This window comes from Aulonocara stuartgranti (genome assembly GCF_965226115.1).
Source record: "Aulonocara stuartgranti genome assembly, chromosome: 3".
NCBI lineage: Eukaryota > Metazoa > Chordata > Actinopteri > Cichliformes > Cichlidae > Aulonocara > Aulonocara stuartgranti.
This window is the reverse complement of record NC_138941.1, coordinates 24,597,299-24,620,612: the sequence shown is the minus strand read 5'-3', so window position 1 is coordinate 24,620,612 and position 23,314 is coordinate 24,597,299. Positions and strand designations below refer to the sequence as shown.

Genomic DNA, 23,314 nt, shown 5'->3' with positions numbered 1-23,314 from the left:
GAAGACTCAGACAAACATGTTTATGGCTTTATCTTATAGAACTCAATATCTCCGTGCTGGGCAAACAGGTTTTGCAGCCGTTTGAGCTAAGATTTTAAAATTATTCACATAATGAAAACCTATACTTTGTCTCAGGCGAGTTTCCCATTCAAATGCATGTAACAGTGAGAAACACACTGTCTTGGCGAAAGAAAGCGTTTTTGTGCAACTTCATATAAATCGCTGTAACTTTTGATAGAAGACTCAGACAAACATGTTCATGGCTTTATCTTATAGAACTCAATATCCCCATGCTGGGCAGCCGTTTGAGCTAAGATTTTAAAATTATTCACATAATGAAAACCTATACTTTGTCTGAGGCGAGTTTCCCATTCAAATGCATGTAACAGTGAGAAACACACTGTCTTGGCGAAATAAAGCGTTTTTGAACAACTTCATATAAATCGCTGTAACTTTTGATAGAGGTCTCAGACAAACATGTTTATGGCTTTATCTTATAGAACTCAATATCCCCGTGCTGTGCAAACAGGTTTTGCAGCCGTTTGAGTTAAGATTTTAAAATTATTCACATAATGAAAACCTATACTTTGTTTCAGGCGAGTTTCCCATTCAAATGCATGTAACAGTGAGAAACGCATTGTCTTGGCGAAAGAAAGCGTTTTTGAACAACTTCATATAAATCGCTGCAACTTTTGATAGAAGACTCAGACACACATGTTTATGGCTTTATCTTATAAAACTCAATATCTCCGTGCTGGGCAAACAGGTTTTGCAGCCGTTTGAGCTAAGATTTTAAAATTATTCACATAATGAAAACCTATACTTTGTCTCAGGCGAGTTTCCCATTCAAATGCATGTAACAGTGAGAAACGCATTGTCTTGGCGAAATAAAGCGTTTTTGAACAACTTCATATAAATCGCTGTAACTTTTGATAGAGGACTCAGACACACATGTTTATGGCTTTATCTTATAGAAGTCAATATCCCCGTGCTGGGCAAACAGGTTTTGCAGCCGTTTGAGCTAAGATTTTAAAATTATTCACATAATGAAAACCTATACTTTGTCTCAGGCGAGTTTCCCATTCAAATGCATGTAACAGTGAGAAACGCATTGTCTTGGCGAAATAAAGCGTTTTTGAACAACTTCATATAAATCGCTGTAACTTTTGATAGAGGACTCAGACACACATGTTTATGGCTTTATCTTATAGAAGTCAATATCCCCGTGCTGGGCAAACAGGTTTTGCAGCCGTTTGAGCTAAGATTTTAAAATTATTCACATAATGAAAACCTATACTTTGTCTCGGGTGAGTTTCCCATTCAAATGCATGTAACAGTGAGAAACACACTGTCTTGGCGAAAGAAAGCGTTTTTGTGCAACTTCATATAAATCGCTGTAACTTTTGATAGAAGACTCAGACAAACATGTTCATGGCTTTATCTTATAGAACTCAATATCCCCATGCTGGGCAGCCGTTTGAGCTAAGATTTTAAAATTATTCACATAATGAAAACCTATACTTTGTCTGAGGCGAGTTTCCCATTCAAATGCATGTAACAGTGAGAAACACACTGTCTTGGCGAAATAAAGCGTTTTTGAACAACTTCATATAAATCGCTGTAACTTTTGATAGAGGTCTCAGACAAACATGTTTATGGCTTTATCTTATAGAACTCAATATCCCCGTGCTGTGCAAACAGGTTTTGCAGCCGTTTGAGTTAAGATTTTAAAATTATTCACATAATGAAAACCTATACTTTGTTTCAGGCGAGTTTCCCATTCAAATGCATGTAACAGTGAGAAACGCATTGTCTTGGCGAAAGAAAGCGTTTTTGAACAACTTCATATAAATCGCTGCAACTTTTGATAGAAGACTCAGACACACATGTTTATGGCTTTATCTTATAAAACTCAATATCTCCGTGCTGGGCAAACAGGTTTTGCAGCCGTTTGAGCTAAGATTTTAAAATTATTCACATAATGAAAACCTATACTTTGTCTCAGGCGAGTTTCCCATTCAAATGCATGTAACAGTGAGAAACGCATTGTCTTGGCGAAATAAAGCGTTTTTGAACAACTTCATATAAATCGCTGTAACTTTTGATAGAGGACTCAGACACACATGTTTATGGCTTTATCTTATAGAAGTCAGTATCCCCGTGCTGGGCAAACAGGTTTTGCAGCCGTTTGAGCTAAGATTTTAAAATTATTCACATAATGAAAACCTATACTTTGTCTCAGGCGAGTTTCCCATTCAAATGCATGTAACAGTGAGAAACGCATTGTCTTGGCGAAATAAAGCGTTTTTCAAAACCTTCATATAAATTGCTGTAACTTTTGATAGAGGACTCAGACAAACATGTTCATGGCTTTATCTTATAGAACTCAATATCCCCGTGCTGGGCAAACAGGTTTTGCAGCCGATTGAGCTAAGATTTTAAAATTATTCACATAATGAAAACCTATACTTTGTCTCAGGCGAGTTTCCCATTCAAATGCATGTAACAGTGAGAAACGCATTGTATTGGCGAAAGAAAGCGTTTTTGAACAACTTCATATAAATCGCTGTAACTTTTGATAGATGTCTCAGACAAACATGTTTATGGCTTTATCTTATAAAACTCAATATCCCCGTGCTGGGCAAACAGGTTTTGCAGCCGTTTGAGCTAAGATTTTAAAATTATTCACATAATGAAAACCTATACTTTGTTTCAGGCGAGTTTCCCATTCAAATGCATGTAACAGTGAGAAACGCATTGTATTGGCGAAAGAAAGCGTTTTTGAACAACTTCATATAAATCGCTGTAACTTTTGATAGATGTCTCAGACAAACATGTTTATGGCTTTATCTTATAAAACTCAATATCCCCGTGCTGGGCAAACAGGTTTTGCAGCCGTTTGAGCTAAGATTTTAAAATTATTCACATAATGAAAACCTATACTTTGTCTCAGGTGAGTTTCCCATTCAAATGCATGTAACAGTGAGAAACACACTGTCTTGGCGAAAGAAAGCATTTTCGTACAACTTCATATAAATCGCTGTAACTTTTGATAGAAGACTCAGACAAACATGTTCATGGCTTTATCTTATAAAACTCAATATCTCTGTGCTGGGCAAACAGGTTTTGCAGCCGTTTGAGCTAAGATTTTAAAATTATTCACATAATGAAAACCTATACTTTGTCTCGGGCGAGTTTCCCATTCAAATGCATGTAACAGTGAGAAACGCATTGTCTTGGCGAAAGAAAGAGGTTTTGCAGCCGTTTGAGCTAAGATTTTAAAATTATTCACATAATGAAAACCTATACTTTGTTTCAGGCGAGTTTCCCATTCAAATGCATGTAACAGTGAGAAACGCATTGTCTTGGTGAAAGAAAGCGTTTTTGAACAACTTCATATAAATCGCTGTAACTTTTGATAGAAGACTCAGATAAACATGTTTATGGCTTTATCTTATAAAACTCAATATCTCCGTGCTGGGCAAACAGGTTTTGCAGCCGTTTGAGCTAAGATTTTAAAATTATTCACATAATGAAAACCTATACTTTGTTTCAGGCGAGTTTCCCATTCAAATGCATGTAACAGTGAGAAACGCATTGTCTTGGCGAAAGAAAGCGTTTTTGAACAACTTCATATAAATCGCTGTAACTTTTGATAGAAGACTCAGACAAACATGTTTATGGCTTTATCTTATAGAACTCAATATCTCCGTGCTGGGCAAACAGGTTTTGCAGCCGTTTGAGCTAAGATTTTAAAATTATTCACATAATGAAAACCTATACTTTGTCTCGGGCGAGTTTCCCATTCAAATGCATTTAACAGTGAGAAACGCATTGTCTTGGCGAAAGAAAGCGTTTTTCAACAACTTCATATAAATCGCTGTAACTTTTGATAGAAGACTAAGACACACATGTTTATGGCTTTATCTTATAAAACTCAATATCTCCGTGCTGGGCAAACAGGTTTTGCAGCCGTTTGAGCTAAGATTTTAAAATTATTCACATAATGAAAACCTATACTTTGTCTTGGGCGAGTTTCCCATTCAAATGCATGTAACAGTGAGAAACGCATTGTCTTGGCGAAATAAAGCGTTTTTTAACAACTTCATATAAATCGCTGTAACTTTTGATAGAAGACTCAGACAAACATGTTTATGGCTTTATCTTATAGAACTCAATATCTCCGTGCTGGGCAAACAGGTTTTGCAGCCGTTTGAGCTAAGATTTTAAAATTATTCACATAATGAAAACCTATACTTTGTCTCGGGTGAGTTTCCCATTCAAATGCATGTAACAGTGAGAAACGCATTGTATTGGCGACATAAAGCGTTTTTGAACAACTTCATATAAATCGCTGTAACTTTTGATAGAAGACTCAGAAAAACGTGTTTATGGCTTTATCTTATAGAACTCAATATCCCCGTGCTGGGCAAACAGGTTTTGAAGCCATTTGAGCTAAGATTTTAAAATTATTCACATAATGAAAACCTATACTTTGTCTCGGGTGAGTTTCCCATTCAAATGCATGTAACAGTGAGAAACACACTGTCTTGGCGAAAGAAAGTATTTTCGTACAACTTCATATAAATCGCTGTAACTTTTGATAGAAGACTCAGACAAACATGTTCATGGCTTTATCTTATAAAACTCAATATCTCCGTGCTGGGCAAACAGGTTTTGCAGCCGTTTGAGCTAAGATTTTAAAATTATTCACATAATGAAAACCTATACTTTGTCTCGGGTGAGTTTCCCATTCAAATGCATGTAACAGTGAGAAACGCATTGTCTTGGCGAAAGAAAGCGTTTTTGAACAACTTCATATAAATCGCTGTAACTTTTGATAGAAGACTCAGACAAACATGTTTATGGCTTTATCTTATAGAACTCAATATCTCCGTGCTGGGCAAACAGGTTTTGCAGCCGTTTGAGCTAAGATTTTAAAATTATTCACATAATGAAAACCTATACTTTGTTTCAGGCGAGTTTCCCATTCAAATGCATGTAACAGTGAGAAACGCATTGTCTTGGCGAAAGAAAGCGTTTTTGAACAACTTCATATAAATCGCTGTAACTTTTGATAGAAGACTCAGACAAACATGTTTATGGCTTTATCTTATAGAACTCAATATCTCCGTGCTGGGCAAACAGGTTTTGCAGCCGTTTGAGTTAAGATTTTAAAATTATTCACATAATGAAAACCTATACTTTGTCTCGGGTGAGTTTCCCATTCAAATGCATGTAACAGTGAGAAACGCATTGTATTGGCGACATAAAGCGTTTTTTAACAACTTCATATAAATCGCTGTAACTTTTGATAGAAGACTAAGACACACATGTTTATGGCTTTATCTTATAGAACTAAATATCCCCGTGCTGGGCAAACAGGTTTTGCAGCCGTTTGAGTTAAGATTTTAAAATTATTCACATAATGAAAACCTATACTTTGTCTGGGGCGAGTTTCCCATTCAAATGCATGTAACAGTGAGAAACGCATTGTCTTGGCGAAAGAAAGCGTTTTTGAACAACTTCATATAAATCGCTGTAACTTTTGATAGAGGTCTCAGACAAACATGTTTATGGCTTTATCTTATAAAACTCAATATCCCCGTGCTGGGCAAACAGGTTTTGCAGCCGTTTGAGCTAAGATTTTAAAATTATTCACATAATGAAAACCTATACTTTGTTTCAGGCGAGTTTCCCATTCAAATGCATGTAACCGTGAGAAACGTATTGTCTTGGCGAAATAAAGCGTTTTTTAACAACTTCATATAAATCGCTGTAACTTTTGATAGAGGTCTCAGACAAACATGTTTATGGCTTTATCTTATAAAACTCAATATCCCCGTGCTGGGCAAACAGGTTTTGCAGCCGTTTGAGCTAAGATTTTAAAATTATTCACATAATGAAAACCTATACTTTGTCTCAGGCGAGTTTCCCATTCAAATGCATGTAACAGTGAGAAACACACTGTCTTGGCGAAATAAAGCGTTTTTGAACAACTTCATATAAATCGCTGTAACTTTTGATAGAGGTCTCAGACAAACATGTTTATGGCTTTATCTTATAGAACTCAATATCTCCGTGCTGGGCAAACAGGTTTTGCAGCCGTTTGAGCTAAGATTTTAAAATTATTCACATAATGAAAACCTATACTTTGTCTCAGGCGAGTTTCCCATTCAAATGCATGTAACAGTGAGAAACGCATTGTCTTGGCGAAAGAAAGCGTTTTTGAACAACTTCATATAAATCGCTGTAACTTTTGATAGAAGACTAAGACACACATGTTTATGGCTTTATCTTATAGAACTCAATATCCCCGTGCTGGGCAAACAGGTTTTGCAGCCGTTTGAGTTAAGATTTTAAAATTATTCACATAATGAAAACCTATACTTTGTCTCGGGTGAGTTTCCCATTCAAATGCATGTAACAGTGAGAAACGCATTGTATTGGCGACATAAAGCGTTTTTTAACAACTTCATATAAATCGCTGTAACTTTTGATAGAAGACTAAGACACACATGTTTATGGCTTTATCTTATAGAACTCAATATCCCCGTGCTGGGCAAACAGGTTTTGCAGCCGTTTGAGTTAAGATTTTAAAATTATTCACATAATGAAAACCTATACTTTGTCTCGGGCGAGTTTCCCATTCAAATGCATGTAACAGTGAGAAACGCATTGTCTTGGCGAAAGAAAGCGTTTTTGAACAACTTCATATAAATCGCTGTAACTTTTGATAGAGGTCTCAGACAAACATGTTTATGGCTTTATCTTATAAAACTCAATATCCCCGTGCTGGGCAAACAGGTTTTGCAGCCGTTTGAGCTAAGATTTTAAAATTATTCACATAATGAAAACCTATACTTTGTCTCAGGCGAGTTTCCCATTCAAATGCATGTAACAGTGAGAAACACACTGTCTTGGCGAAAGAAAGCATTTTTAAACAACTTCATATAATTCGCTGTAACTTTTGATAGAAGACTCAGAAAAACGTGTTTATGGCTTTATCTTATAGAACTCAATATCCCCGTGCTGGGCAAAAAGGTTTTGCAGCCGTTTGAGCTAAGATTTTAAAATTATTCACATAATGAAAACCTATACTTTGTCTCAGGCGAGTTTCCCATTCAAATGCATGTAACAGTGATAAACACACTGTCTTGGCGAAAGAAAGCGTTTTTGAACAACTTCATATAAATCGCTGTAACTTTTGATAGAAGACTCAGACACACATGTTTATGGCTTTATCTTATAAAACTAAATATCTCCGTGCTGGGCAAACAGGTTTTGCAGCCGTTTGAGCTAAGATTTTAAAATTATTCACATAATGAAAACCTATACTTTGTCTCAGGTGAGTTTCCCATTCAAATGCATGTAACAGTGAGAAACGCATTGTCTTGGCGAAAGAAAGCGTTTTTGAACAACTTCATATAAATCGCTGTAACTTTTGATAGAACACTCAGACACACATGTTTATGGCTTTATCTTATAAAACTCAATATCTCCGTGCTGGGCAAACAGGTTTTGCAGCCTTTTGAGCTAAGATTTTAAAATTATTCACATAATGAAAACCTATACTTTGTCTTGGGCGAGTTTCCCATTCAAATGCATGTAACCGTGAGAAACGCATTGTCTTGGCGAAAGAAAGCGTTTTTGAACAACTTCATATAAATCCCTGTAACTTTTGATAGAAGACTCAGACAAACATGTTTATGGCTTTATCTTATAAAACTCAATATCTCCGTGCTGGGCAAACAGGTTTTGCAGCCGTTTGAGTTAAGATTTTAAAATTATTCACATAATGAAAACCTATACTTTGTCTCGGGCGAGTTTCCCATTCAAATGCATGTAACAGTGAGAAACGCATTCTCTTGGCGAAAGAAAGCGTTTTTGAACAACTTCATATAAATCGCTGTAACTTTTGATAGAACACTCAGACACACATGTTTATGGCTTTATCTTATAAAACTCAATATCTCCGTGCTGGGCAAACAGGTTTTGCAGCCGTTTGAGCTAAGATTTTAAAATTATTCACATAATGAAAACCTATACTTTGTCTGAGGCGAGTTTCCCATTCAAATGCATGTAACAGTGAGAAACACACTGTCTTGGCGAAATAAAGCGTTTTTGAACAACTTCATATAAATCGCTGTAACTTTTGATAGAAGACTCAGTCAAACATGTTTATGGCTTTATCTTATAAAACTCAATATCTCCGTGCTGGGCAAACAGGTTTTGCAGCCGTTTGAGCTAAGATTTTAAAATTATTCACATAATGAAAACCTATACTTTGTTTCAGGCGAGTTTCCCATTCAAATGCATGTAACCGTGAGAAACGCATTGTCTTGGCGAAAGAAAGCGTTTTTGAACAACTTCATATAAATCGCTGTAACTTTTGATAGAAGACTCAGACAAACATGTTTATGGCTTTATCTTATAAAACTCAATATCTCCGTGCTGGGCAAACAGGTTTTGCAGCCGTTTGAGTTAAGATTTTAAAATTATTCACATAATGAAAACCTATACTTTGTCTCGGGCGAGTTTCCCATTCAAATGCATGTAACAGTGAGAAACGCATTCTCTTGGCGAAAGAAAGCGTTTTTGAACAACTTCATATAAATCGCTGTAACTTTTGATAGAACACTCAGACACACATGTTTATGGCTTTATCTTATAAAACTCAATATCTCCGTGCTGGGCAAACAGGTTTTGCAGCCGTTTGAGCTAAGATTTTAAAATTATTCACATAATGAAAACCTATACTTTGTTTCAGGCGAGTTTCCCATTCAAATGCATGTAACCGTGAGAAACGCATTGTCTTGGCGAAAGAAAGCGTTTTTGAACAACTTCATATAAATCGCTGTAACTTTTGATAGAACACTCAGACACACATGTTTATGGCTTTATCTTATAAAACTCAATATCTCCGTGCTGGGCAAACAGGTTTTGCAGCCGTTTGAGCTAAGATTTTAAAATTATTCACATAATGAAAACCTATACTTTGTCTCGGGCGAGTTTCCCATTCAAATGCATGTAACAGTGAGAAACGCATTGTCTTGGCGAAAGAAAGAGGTTTTGCAGCCGTTTGAGCTAAGATTTTAAAATTATTCACATAATGAAAACCTATACTTTGTTTCAGGCGAGTTTCCCATTCAAATGCATGTAACAGTGAGAAACGCATTGTCTTGGCGAAATAAAGCATTTTCGTACAACTTCATATAAATCGCTGTAACTTTTGATAGAAGACTCAGACAAACATGTTCATGGCTTTATCTTATAAAACTCAATATCTCCGTGCTGGGCAAACAGGTTTTGCAGCCGTTTGAGCTAAGATTTTAAAATTATTCACATAATGAAAACCTATACTTTGTCTCGGGTGAGTTTCCCATTCAAATGCATGTAACAGTGAGAAACGCATTGTCTTGGCGAAAGAAAGAGGTTTTGCAGCCGTTTGAGCTAAGATTTTAAAATTATTCACATAATGAAAACCTATACATTGTCTCGGGCGAGTTTTCCATTCAAATGCATGTAACAGTGAGAAACGCATTGTCTTGGCGAAAGAAAGCGTTTTTGAACAACTTCATATAAATCGCTGTAACTTTTGATAGAAGACTCAGACAAACATGTTTATGGCTTTATCTTATAGAACTCAATATCTCCGTGCTGGGCAAACAGGTTTTGCAGCTGTTTGAGCTAAGATTTTAAAATTATTCGCATAATGAAAACCTATACTTTGTCTCAGGCGAGTTTCCCATTCAAATGCATGTAACAGTGAGAATCACAATGTCTTGGCCGTTTGAGCTAAGATTTTAAAATTATTCACATAATGAAAACCTATACTTTGTCTCGGGTGAGTTTCCCATTCAAATGCATGTAACAGTGAGAAACGCATTGTCTTGGCGAAAGAAAGAGGTTTTGCAGCCGTTTGAGCTAAGATTTTAAAATTATTCACATAATGAAAACCTATACTTTGTCTCAGGCGAGTTTCCCATTCAAATGCATGTAACAGTGAGAATCACAATGTCTTGGCCGTTTGAGCTAAGATTTTAAAATTATTCACATAATGAAAACCTATACTTTGTCTCGGGCGAGTTTCCCATTCAAATGCATGTAACAGTGAGAAACGCATTGTATTGGCGAAAGAAAGCGTTTTTGAACAACTTCATATAAATCGCTGTAACTTTTGATAGAAGACTCAGACAAACATGTTTATGGCTTTATCTTATAGAACTCAATATCTCCGTGCTGGGCAAACAGGTTTTGCAGCCGTTTGAGCTAAGATTTTAAAATTATTCACATAATGAAAACCTATACTTTGTCTCAGGCGAGTTTCCCATTCAAATGCATGTAACAGTGAGAATCACAATGTCTTGGCCGTTTGAGCTAAGATTTTAAAATTATTCACATAATGAAAACCTATACTTTGTCTCGGGTGAGTTTCCCATTCAAATGCATGTAACAGTGAGAAACGCATTGTCTTGGCGAAAGAAAGAGGTTTTGCAGCCGTTTGAGCTAAGATTTTAAAATTATTCACATAATGAAAACCTATACTTTGTCTCGGGTGAGTTTCCCATTCAAATGCATGTAACAGTGAGAAACACACTGTCTTGGCGAAAGAAAGCGTTTTTCAACAACTTCATATAAATCGCTGTAACTTTTGATAGAGGTCTCAGACAAACATGTTTATGGCTTTATCTTATAGAACTCAATATCTCCGTGCTGGGCAAACAGGTTTTGCAGCCGTTTGAGCTAAGATTTTAAAAATTATTCACATAATGAAAACCTATACTTTGTCTCGGGTGAGTTTCCCATTCAAATGCATGTAACAGTGAGAAACACACTGTCTTGGCGAAAGAAAGCATTTTCGTACAACTTCATATAAATCGCTGTAACTTTTGATAGAAGACTCAGACAAACATGTTCATGGCTTTATCTTATAAAACTCAATATCTCCGTGCTGGGCAAACAGGTTTTGCAGCCGTTTGAGCTAAGATTTTAAAATTATTCACATAATGAAAACCTATATTTGTCTCGGGTGAGTTTCCCATTCAAATGCATGTAACAGTGAGAAACGCATTGTCTTGGCGAAAGAAAGAGGTTTTGCAGCCGTTTGAGCTAAGATTTTAAAATTATTCACATAATGAAAACCTATACATTGTCTCGGTCGAGTTTCCCATTCAAATGCATGTAACAGTGAGAAACGTATTGTATTGGCGAAAGAAAGCGTTTTTGAACAACTTCATATAAATCGCTGTAACTTTTGATAGAAGACTCAGACACACATGTTTATGGCTTTATCTTATAAAACTCAATATCTCCGTGCTGGGCAAACAGGTTTTGCAGCCGTTTGAGCTAAGATTTTAAAATTATTCACATAATGAAAACCTATACTTTGTTTCAGGCGAGTTTCCCATTCAAATGCATGTAACCGTGAGAAACGTATTGTATTGGCGAAAGAAAGCGTTTTTTAACAACTTCATATAAATCGCTGTAACTTTTGATAGAAGACTCAGACACACATGTTTATGGCTTTATCTTATAAAACTCAATATCTCCGTGCTGGGCAAACAGGTTTTGCAGCCGTTTGAGCTAAGATTTTAAAATTATTCACATAATGAAAACCTATACTTTGTCTCAGGCGAGTTTCCCATTCAAATGCATGTAACAGTGAGAATCACAATGTCTTGGCCGTTTGAGCTAAGATTTAAAAATTATTCACATAATGAAAACCTATACTTTGTCTCGGGTGAGTTTCCCATTCAAATGCATGTAACAGTGAGAAACACACTGTCTTGGCGAAAGAAAGCGTTTTTCAACAACTTCATATAAATCCCTGTAACTTTTGATAGAAGACTCAGACACACATGTTTATGGCTTTATCTTATAAAACTCAATATCCCCGTGCTGGGCAAACAGGTTTTGCAGCCGTTTGAGCTAAGATTTTAAAATTATTCACATAATGAAAACCTATACTTTGTCTCGGGCGAGTTTCCCATTCAAATGCATGTAACCGTGAGAAACGCATTGTCTTGGCGAAAGAAAGCGTTTTTGAACAACTTCATATAAATCGCTGTAACTTTTGATAGAGGACTCAGAAACACATGTTTATGGCTTTATCTTATAAAACTCAATATCTCCGTGCTGGGCAAACAGGTTTTGCAGCCGTTTGAGCTAAGATTTTAAAATTATTCACATAATGAAAACCTATACTTTGTCTCGGGCGAGTTTCCCATTCAAATGCATGTAACCGTGAGAAACGCATTGTCTTGGCGAAAGAAAGCGTTTTTGAACAACTTCATATAAATCGCTGTAACTTTTGATAGAGGACTCAGAAACACATGTTTATGGCTTTATCTTATAAAACTCAATATCTCCGTGCTGGGCAAACAGGTTTTGCAGCCGTTTGAGCTAAGATTTTAAAATTATTCACATAATGAAAACCTATACTTTGTCTGAGGCGAGTTTCCCATTCAAATGCATGTAACAGTGAGAAACACACTGTCTTGGTGAAATAAAGCGTTTTTGAACAACTTCATATAAATCGCTGTAACTTTTGATAGAAGACTCAGACAAACATGTTTATGGCTTTATCTTATAAAACTCAATATCTCCGTGCTGGGCAAACAGGTTTTGCAGCCGTTTGAGCTAAGATTTTAAAATTATTCACATAATGAAAACCTATACTTTGTCTCGGGTGAGTTTCCCATTCAAATGCATGTAACAGTGAGAAACGCATTGTCTTGGCGAAAGAAAGAGGTTTTGCAGCCGTTTGAGCTAAGATTTTAAAATTATTCACATAATGAAAACCTATACTTTGTCTGAGGCGAGTTTCCCATTCAAATGCATGTAACAGTGAGAAACACACTGTCTTGGCGAAATAAAGCGTTTTTGAACAACTTCATATAAATCGCTGTAACTTTTGATAGAAGACTCAGTCAAACATGTTTATGGCTTTATCTTATAAAACTCAATATCTCCGTGCTGGGCAAACAGGTTTTGCAGCCGTTTGAGCTAAGATTTTAAAATTATTCACATAATGAAAACCTATACTTTGTTTCAGGCGAGTTTCCCATTCAAATGCATGTAACCGTGAGAAACGCATTGTCTTGGCGAAAGAAAGCGTTTTTGAACAACTTCATATAAATCGCTGTAACTTTTGATAGAAGACTCAGACAAACATGTTTATGGCTTTATCTTATAAAACTCAATATCTCCGTGCTGGGCAAACAGGTTTTGCAGCCGTTTGAGTTAAGATTTTAAAATTATTCACATAATGAAAACCTATACTTTGTCTCGGGCGAGTTTCCCATTCAAATGCATGTAACAGTGAGAAACGCATTGTCTTGGCGAAAGAAAGCGTTTTTGAACAACTTCATATAAATCGCTGTAACTTTTGATAGAACACTCAGACACACATGTTTATGGCTTTATCTTATAAAACTCAATATCTCCGTGCTGGGCAAACAGGTTTTGCAGCCGTTTGAGCTAAGATTTTAAAATTATTCACATAATGAAAACCTATACTTTGTTTCAGGCGAGTTTCCCATTCAAATGCATGTAACCGTGAGAAACGCATTGTCTTGGCGAAAGAAAGCGTTTTTGAACAACTTCATATAAATCGCTGTAACTTTTGATAGAAGACTCAGACAAACATGTTTATGGCTTTATCTTATAAAACTCAATATCTCCGTGCTGGGCAAACAGGTTTTGCAGCCGTTTGAGTTAAGATTTTAAAATTATTCACATAATGAAAACCTATACTTTGTCTCGGGCGAGTTTCCCATTCAAATGCATGTAACAGTGAGAAACGCATTGTCTTGGCGAAAGAAAGAGGTTTTGCAGCCGTTTGAGCTAAGATTTTAAAATTATTCACATAATGAAAACCTATACTTTGTTTCAGGCGAGTTTCCCATTCAAATGCATGTAACAGTGAGAAACGCATTGTCTTGGCGAAATAAAGCGTTTTTGAACAACTTCATATAAATCGCTGTAACTTTTGATAGAGGTCTCAGACAAACATGTTTATGGCTTTATCTTATAGAACTCAATATCTCCGTGCTGGGCAAACAGGTTTTGCAGCCGTTTGAGCTAAGATTTTAAAATTATTCACATAATGAAAACCTATACTTTGTCTCGGGTGAGTTTCCCATTCAAATGCATGTAACAGTGAGAAACACACTGTCTTGGCGAAAGAAAGCATTTTCGTACAACTTCATATAAATCGCTGTAACTTTTGATAGAAGACTCAGACAAACATGTTTATGGCTTTATCTTATAAAACTCAATATCTCCGTGCTGGGCAAACAGGTTTTGCAGCTGTTTGAGCTAAGATTTTAAAATTATTCACATAATGAAAACCTATACTTTGTCTCAGGCGAGTTTCCCATTCAAATGCATGTAACAGTGAGAATCACAATGTCTTGGCCGTTTGAGCTAAGATTTTAAAATTATTCACATAATGAAAACCTATACTTTGTCTCGGGTGAGTTTCCCATTCAAATGCATGTAACAGTGAGAAACGCATTGTCTTGGCGAAAGAAAGAGGTTTTGCAGCCGTTTGAGCTAAGATTTTAAAATTATTCACATAATGAAAACCTATACTTTGTCTGAGGCGAGTTTCCCATTCAAATGCATGTAACAGTGAGAAACACACTGTCTTGGCGAAATAAAGCGTTTTTGAACAACTTCATATAAATCGCTGTAACTTTTGATAGAAGACTCAGTCAAACATGTTTATGGCTTTATCTTATAAAACTCAATATCTCCGTGCTGGGCAAACAGGTTTTGCAGCCTTTTGAGCTAAGATTTTAAAATTATTCACATAATGAAAACCTATACTTTGTTTCAGGCGAGTTTCCCATTCAAATGCATGTAACCGTGAGAAACGCATTGTCTTGGCGAAAGAAAGCGTTTTTGAACAACTTCATATAAATCGCTGTAACTTTTGATAGAAGACTCAGACAAACATGTTTATGGCTTTATCTTATAAAACTCAATATCTCCGTGCTGGGCAAACAGGTTTTGCAGCCGTTTGAGTTAAGATTTAAAAATTATTCTCATAATGAAAACCTATACTTTGTCTCGGGCGAGTTTCCCATTCAAATGCATGTAACAGTGAGAAACGCATTGTCTTGGCGAAAGAAAGCGTTTTTGAACAACTTCATATAAATTGCTGTAACTTTTGATAGAACACTCAGACACACATGTTTATGGCTTTATCTTATAAAACTCAATATCTCCGTGCTGGGCAAACAGGTTTTGCAGCCGTTTGAGCTAAGATTTTAAAATTATTCACATAATGAAAACCTATACTTTGTTTCAGGCGAGTTTCCCATTCAAATGCATGTAACCGTGAGAAACGCATTGTCTTGGCGAAAGAAAGCGTTTTTGAACAACTTCATATAAATCGCTGTAACTTTTGATAGAAGACTCAGACAAACATGTTTATGGCTTTATCTTATAAAACTCAATATCTCCGTGCTGGGCAAACAGGTTTTGCAGCCGTTTGAGTTAAGATTTTAAAATTATTCACATAATGAAAACCTATACTTTGTCTCGGGCGAGTTTCCCATTCAAATGCATGTAACAGTGAGAAACGCATTGTCTTGGCGAAAGAAAGAGGTTTTGCAGCCGTTTGAGCTAAGATTTTAAAATTATTCACATAATGAAAACCTATACTTTGTTTCAGGCGAGTTTCCCATTCAAATGCATGTAACAGTGAGAAACGCATTGTCTTGGCGAAATAAAGCGTTTTTGAACAACTTCATATAAATCGCTGTAACTTTTGATAGAGGTCTCAGACAAACATGTTTATGGCTTTATCTTATAGAACTCAATATCTCCGTGCTGGGCAAACAGGTTTTGCAGCCGTTTGAGCTAAGATTTTAAAATTATTCACATAATGAAAACCTATACTTTGTCTCGGGTGAGTTTCCCATTCAAATGCATGTAACAGTGAGAAACACACTGTCTTGGCGAAAGAAAGCATTTTCGTACAACTTCATATAAATCGCTGTAACTTTTGATAGAAGACTCAGACAAACATGTTCATGGCTTTATCTTATAAAACTCAATATCTCCGTGCTGGGCAAACAGGTTTTGCAGCCGTTTGAGCTAAGATTTTAAAATTATTCACATAATGAAAACCTATACTTTGTCTCGGGTGAGTTTCCCATTCAAATGCATGTAACAGTGAGAAACGCATTGTCTTGGCGAAAGAAAGAGGTTTTGCAGCCGTTTGAGCTGAGATTTTAAAATTATTCACATAATGAAAACCTATACATTGTCTCGGGCGACTTTCCCATTCAAATGCATGTAACAGTGAGAAACGCATTGTCTTGGCGAAAGAAAGCGTTTTTGAACAACTTCATATAAATCGCTGTAACTTTTGATAGAAGACTCAGACAAACATGTTTATGGCTTTATCTTATAGAACTCAATATCTCCGTGCTGGGCAAACAGGTTTTGCAGCTGTTTGAGCTAAGATTTTAAAATTATTCACATAATGAAAACCTATACTTTGTCTCAGGCGAGTTTCCCATTCAAATGCATGTAACAGTGAGAATCACAATGTCTTGGCCGTTTGAGCTAAGATTTTAAAATTATTCACATAATGAAAACCTATACTTTGTCTCGGGTGAGTTTCCCATTCAAATGCATGTAACAGTGAGAAACGCATTGTCTTGGCGAAAGAAAGAGGTTTTGCAGCCGTTTGAGCTAAGATTTTAAAATTATTCACATAATGAAAACCTATACTTTGTCTCAGGCGAGTTTCCCATTCAAATGCATGTAACAGTGAGAATCACAATGTCTTGGCCGTTTGAGCTAAGATTTTAAAATTATTCACATAATGAAAACCTATACTTTGTCTCGGGTGAGTTTCCCATTCAAATGCATGTAACAGTGAGAAACGCATTGTCTTGGCGAAAGAAAGAGGTTTTGCAGCCGTTTGAGCTAAGATTTTAAAATTATTCACATAATGAAAACCTATACTTTGTTTCAGGCGAGTTTCCCATTCAAATGCATGTAACAGTGAGAAACGCATTGTCTTGGTGAAATAAAGCGTTTTTGAACAACTTCATATAAATCGCTGTAACTTTTGATAGAAGACTCAGACAAACATGTTTATGGCTTTATCTTATAAAACTCAATATCTCCGTGCTGGGCAAACAGGTTTTGCAGCCGTTTGAGCTAAGATTTTAAAATTATTCACATAATGAAAACCTATACTTTGTCTCGGGTGAGTTTCCCATTCAAATGCATGTAACAGTGAGAAACACACTGTCTTGGCGAAAGAAAGCGTTTTTCAATAACTTCATATAAATCGCTGTAACTTTTGATAGAGGTCTCAGACAAACATGTTTATGGCTTTATCTTATAGAACTCAATATCTCCGTGCTGGGCAAACAGGTTTTGCAGCCGTTTGAGCTAAGATTTTAAAAATTATTCACATAATGAAAACCTATACTTTGTCTCGGGTGAGTTTCCCATTCAAATGCATGTAACAGTGAGAAACGCATTGTCTTGGCGAAAGAAAGAGGTTTTGCAGCCGTTTGAGCTAAGATTTTAAAATTATTCACATAATGAAAACCTATACATTGTCTCGGTCGAGTTTCCCATTCAAATGCATGTAACAGTGAGAAACGTATTGTATTGGCGAAAGAAAGCGTTTTTGAACAACTTCATATAAATCGCTGTAACTTTTGATAGAAGACTCAGACACACATGTTTATGGCTTTATCTTATAAAACTCAATATCTCCGTGCTGGGCAAACAGGTTTTGCAGCCGTTTGAGCTAAGATTTTAAAATTATTCACATAATGAAAACCTATACATTGTCTCAGGCGAGTTTCCCATTCAAATGCATGTAACAGTGAGAAACGCATTGTCTTGGCGAAAGAAAGCGTTTTTGAACAACTTCATATAAATCGCTGTAACTTTTGATAGAAGACTCAGACAAACATGTTTATGGCTTTATCTTATAGAACTCAATATCTCCGTGCTGGGCAAACAGGTTTTGCAGCCGTTTGAGCTAAGATTTTAAAAATTATTCACATAATGAAAACCTATACTTTGTCTCGGGTGAGTTTCCCATTCAAATGCATGTAACAGTGAGAAACGCATTGTCTTGGCGAAAGAAAGAGGTTTTGCAGCCGTTTGAGCTAAGATTTTAAAATTATTCACATAATGAAAACCTATACATTGTCTCGGTCGAGTTTCCCATTCAAATGCATGTAACAGTGAGAAACGTATTGTATTGGCGAAAGAAAGCGTTTTTGAACAACTTCATATAAATCGCTGTAACTTTTGATAGAAGACTCAGACACACATGTTTATGGCTTTATCTTATAAAACTCAATATCTCCGTGCTGGGCAAACAGGTTTTGCAGCCGTTTGAGCTAAGATTTTAAAATTATTCACATAATGAAAACCTATACATTGTCTCAGGCGAGTTTCCCATTCAAATGCATGTAACAGTGAGAAACGCATTGTCTTGGCGAAAGAAAGCGTTTTTGAACAACTTCATATAAATCGCTGTAACTTTTGATAGAAGACTCAGACAAACATGTTTATGGCTTTATCTTATAGAACTCAATATCACCGTGCTGGGCAAACAGGTTTTGCAGCCGTTTGAGCTAAGATTTTAAAATTATTCACATAATGAAAACCTATACTTTGTCTCGGGCGAGTTTCCCATTCAAATGCATGTAACAGTGAGAAACGCATTGTCTTGGTGAAATAAAGAGGTTTTGCAGCCGTTTGAGCTAAGATTTTAAAATTATTCACATAATGAAAACCTATACTTTGTCTCGGGCGAGTTTCCCATTCAAATGCATGTAACCGTGAGAAACGCATTGTCTTGGCGAAAGAAAGAGGTTTTGCAGCCGTTTGAGCTAAGATTTTAAAATTATTCACATAATGAAAACCTATACTTTGTCTCGGGCGAGTTTCCCATTCAAATGCATGTAACCGTGAGAAACGCATTGTCTTGGCGAAAGAAAGCGTTTTTGAACAACTTCATATAAATCGCTGTAACTTTTGATAGAGGACTCAGACAAACATGTTTATGGCTTTATCTTATAAAACTCAATATCTCCGTGCTGGGCAAACAGGTTTTGCAGCCGTTTGAGCTAAGATTTTAAAATTATTCACATAATGAAAACCTATACTTTGTCTGAGGCGAGTTTCCCATTCAAATGCATGTAACAGTGAGAAACACACTGTCTTGGCGAAATAAAGCGTTTTTGAACAACTTCATATAAATCGCTGTAACTTTTGATAGAAGACTCAGTCAAACATGTTTATGGCTTTATCTTATAAAACTCAATATCTCCGTGCTGGGCAAACAGGTTTTGCAGCCGTTTGAGCTAAGATTTTAAAATTATTCACATAATGAAAACCTATACTTTGTTTCAGGCGAGTTTCCCATTCAAATGCATGTAACAGTGAGAAACACACTGTCTTGGCGAAATAAAGCGTTTTTGAACAACTTCATATAAATCGCTGTAACTTTTGATAGAAGACTCAGACAAACATGTTTATGGCTTTATCTTATAGAACTCAAGGTCCACGTGCTGGGAAAACAGAACAGGTTTTGCAGCTGTTTGAGCTAAGATTTCCAAGTTATACACATAATGAAAACCTATACTTTGTCTCGGTCGAGTTTCCCATTCAAATGCATGTAACAGTGAGAAACGCACTGTCTTGGCGAAAGAAAGCGTTTTTGTACAACTTCATATAAATAGCTGTAACTTTTGATAGAAGACTCGGATACACATGTTTATGGCTTTTTCTTATAGAACTCAAGGTCCCCGTGCTGGGAAAACAGGATTTGCAGCTGTTTGAGCTAAGATTTTCAAGTTATACACATAATGAAAACCTATACTTTGTTTCGGTCGAGTTCCCCATTCAAATGCATGTAACAGTGAGAAACGCATTGTCTTGGCGAAATAAAGCGTTTTTGTACAACTCCTGGGAGAGCCAGGTGTTAAGCAAACTTAATATGCAACACACGCTAACATCTTTTATTGCAGGGTTTCTGGAGCTACTCCAGAGGAGATGCCCTGATGTTGCCTGGGACGTGATCTAGCTAATCTTTTTCTTTAAGACAGGGATCCAGGTTTGGTGAGTTGACGCATGGGAATGTCCATGCGTCAAGAGGTGGAGTGCAAGGATTAACATTAAACAATGTTTACTATTATTGTTGCAGTGATTTGTGTGATTAGCCGTTTATTTACAAGTATTAAACCTATGCAAGTGGTGCACCCATGTTCAGATGAGGCTTTGATGGCCTATAAGTGAAGTTCACTGAACTAAAGAATGTGGTTTGATGATTGTTGACATGCTCTCCAAATAGAAGTTTTTCTTCTTAGCAAGGAAATACAGGTGCAGCAGTAATCTCCTGAGAAATCTTCAGAGGCCCAGTGAGAAGCGTGAACCATTCCAGGCATAGCTGACAGCCAGGCAGTGGTTGAGGTCAAAGGTCAAGCTGGTTGGGGCCCATCATGAGATCAGACCTTGGAGCCACAGCAAGGACCATGAAACTGCCTGCAAAATAGAGGAGAGGATCGTCCACAAGATGGGAGCTGAGGCCAGGAGAGAGGCTTCAGGAGGATCAGAGATCATCTTCAGCACAGCAGACATCACACAGAGAGCTGTGCTACTGAGTTTCCAGGAGATTTTAAATAAAATGAAAGATTCAATATTGACGCTGAGGAAGACAACTAAGGTGTACGACGTGCTCTGCCTTAAACCTTCAGCAGCGTTGGAACATGAAAACTCGTGGGATGAGGGGAGCGTGCCAAGCTCCATCGACAGCGCAGAAGGAGTTCGAGGATGACATCATGATTCTGTGAAAGCACAGGAACCAGAAGCTATGGTGGTGATGACAGCAGTTTCCTATGAACATCACCTAATGCTATACCACTATACTGTGCATACGATGACACTCTGAAGGCTGCTGTAAGACAACTGAACCCTGCACCCTTTCCACAGAGGTGTTTCTCTGCAGAGCGTGGACAATGAAGGAGTCATAAATATCCCCCTCGCAGGATGAAGGCCTGAAGTGAGGTGATGGGAGGTCATAAAACTAGAGTGCTGAGAGGTCTGCAGCTTTGGAAATAGCTGAGACCCATGTTGACAAACAACAAAACTAACTGGTATGTTTGAATGTTTATTCTACATACATTTGGACTCTGGTCCTATGGACAACGAAACAACTAGAAGAGACATTCATGACGCCCTGCAGAACTCAAACCACTCTGCAGAGAGACATGTGATTTGCACACCCGGAGGAAGCATCACCAAGCTGAGATGTTTTTGAAAATGTTACTTTCTTAGTTTCACTATTAAATTAACAATTTCTTTGGTTGCTCGTAAGATGCAGTTTGCCATGAGATGAGCTCAATGAATGGGGTAACTGCTAATACATTTATTAAACTGTGTAACTTTTACAGTAATTTAGGGTGATTTGACATATGCTGAGTAAAAAAAATGTTTGCATTGAAACTGTCAGACATGAGGTATGCATAACTGGGAACTTTCTAGCATAAAGGTCAAAAACGGGGGAATGTTAGAGTTTGTATTGTTGATTGTTATTTATGCTTAGAAATATTTAACCATAGATGCATAGAGGTGTATAATCAATTGTGTAGTGATAAGTTGTGTGATCTTTAACAGGCTACAGAGGCTTGGTGTGTATTCCACACTAGAATGCACACCTATATCCTGGGAGCATGGGAAAGTTCGTACCTTGTCTTAATTGTTTTATGGTAGGATTAACGTAGCTACGTCTGTTCTAGTCTAAGTGCTTTTCTGTTTAGATGAACTGCTGGACTTCCTCACCGGGGGGGGTCTAGTCTACCCTCTTCCTGACCAAGGATGTTTGACCCTTTGATCAGCAACACACACACACAGGCAAGGTACTCTTTGTTTGTATGTAGACGTCGTATGTTAATGAACCTATGCATATTCATGTAACCTCAATAAAAGGACAGTGTTACGGGAGGACGGACGAGAGCGACTGGGGTCAAGCGAAGGGACGGCGCACGAGTAACATGAGGAACTTTGCCTATTTGTGTCTTGCTTAGCAGTGTAATTATATTGTCTTCAACGTTCCAGCGGATGGGTTCAAGCTACAAACCTATCACTGGGAAAACAGGTTTTGCAGCTGTTTGAGCTAAGATTTCCAAGTTATACACATAATGAAAACCTATACTTTGTTTCGGGCGAGTTCCCCATTCAAATGCATGTAACAGTGAGAAACGCATTGTCTTGGCGAAATAAAGCGTTTTTGTACAACTTCATATAAATAGCTGTAACTTTTGATAGAAGACTAGTATACACATGTTTATGGCTTTATCTTATAGAACTCAAGGTCCCCGTGCTGGGCAAAAAGGTTTTGCAGCTGTTTGAGCTAAGATTTCCAAGTTATACACATAATGAAAACCTATACTTTGTTTCGGTTGAGTTCCCCATTCAAATGCATGTAACAGTGAGAAACGCACTGTCTTGGCGAAAGAAAGCGTTTTTGTACAACTTCATATAAATAGCTGTAACTTTTGCTAGAAGACTCGGATACACATGTTTATGGCTTTTTCTTATAGAACTCAAGGTCCCCGTGCTGGGAAAACAGGATTTGCAGCTGTTTGAGCTAAGATTTTCAAGTTATACACATAATGAAAACCTATACTTTGTTTCGGTCGAGTTCCCCATTCAAATGCATGTAACAGTGAGAAACGCATTGTCTTGGCGAAAGAAAGCGTTTTTGTACAACTTCATATAAATAGCTGTAACTTTTGATAGAAGACTCAGACAAACATGTTTATGGCTTTATCTTATAGAACTCAAGGTCCCTGTGCTGGGAAAACAGGATTTGCAGCTGTTTGAGCTAAGATTTCCAAGTTATACACATAATGAAAACCTGTACTTTGTTTCGGGCGAGTTTCCCATTCAAATGCATGTAACCGTGAGAAACGCATTGTCTTGGCGAAAGAAAGCGTTTTTGAACAACTTCATATAAATCGCTGTAACTTTTGATAGAGGACTCAGAAACACATGTTTATGGCTTTATCTTATAAAACTCAATATCTCCGTGCTGGGCAAACAGGTTTTGCAGCCGTTTGAGCTAAGATTTTAAAATTATTCACATAATGAAAACCTATACTTTGTCTGAGGCGAGTTTCCCATTCAAATGCATGTAACAGTGAGAAACACACTGTCTTGGTGAAATAAAGCGTTTTTGAACAACTTCATATAAATCGCTGTAACTTTTGATAGAAGACTCAGACAAACATGTTTATGGCTTTATCTTATAAAA

The 23,314-nt window shown here is 36.9% G+C and overlaps 1 long non-coding RNA gene across 2 annotated transcripts in view; it reads left to right on the top strand.

The window, feature by feature from the left end:
• LOC309692661 overlaps positions 1–22,270 on the top strand; it is a 70,324-nt gene extending 48,054 nt beyond the window's left edge. For both annotated transcript variants that reach the window (XR_014272392.1, XR_014272393.1), the window contains exon 6: positions 20,031–22,270. This is a non-coding gene — a long non-coding RNA (uncharacterized lncRNA). The remainder of the gene's footprint in view (positions 1–20,030) is intronic.
• Positions 22,271–23,314: the final 1,044 nt, after the last annotated feature.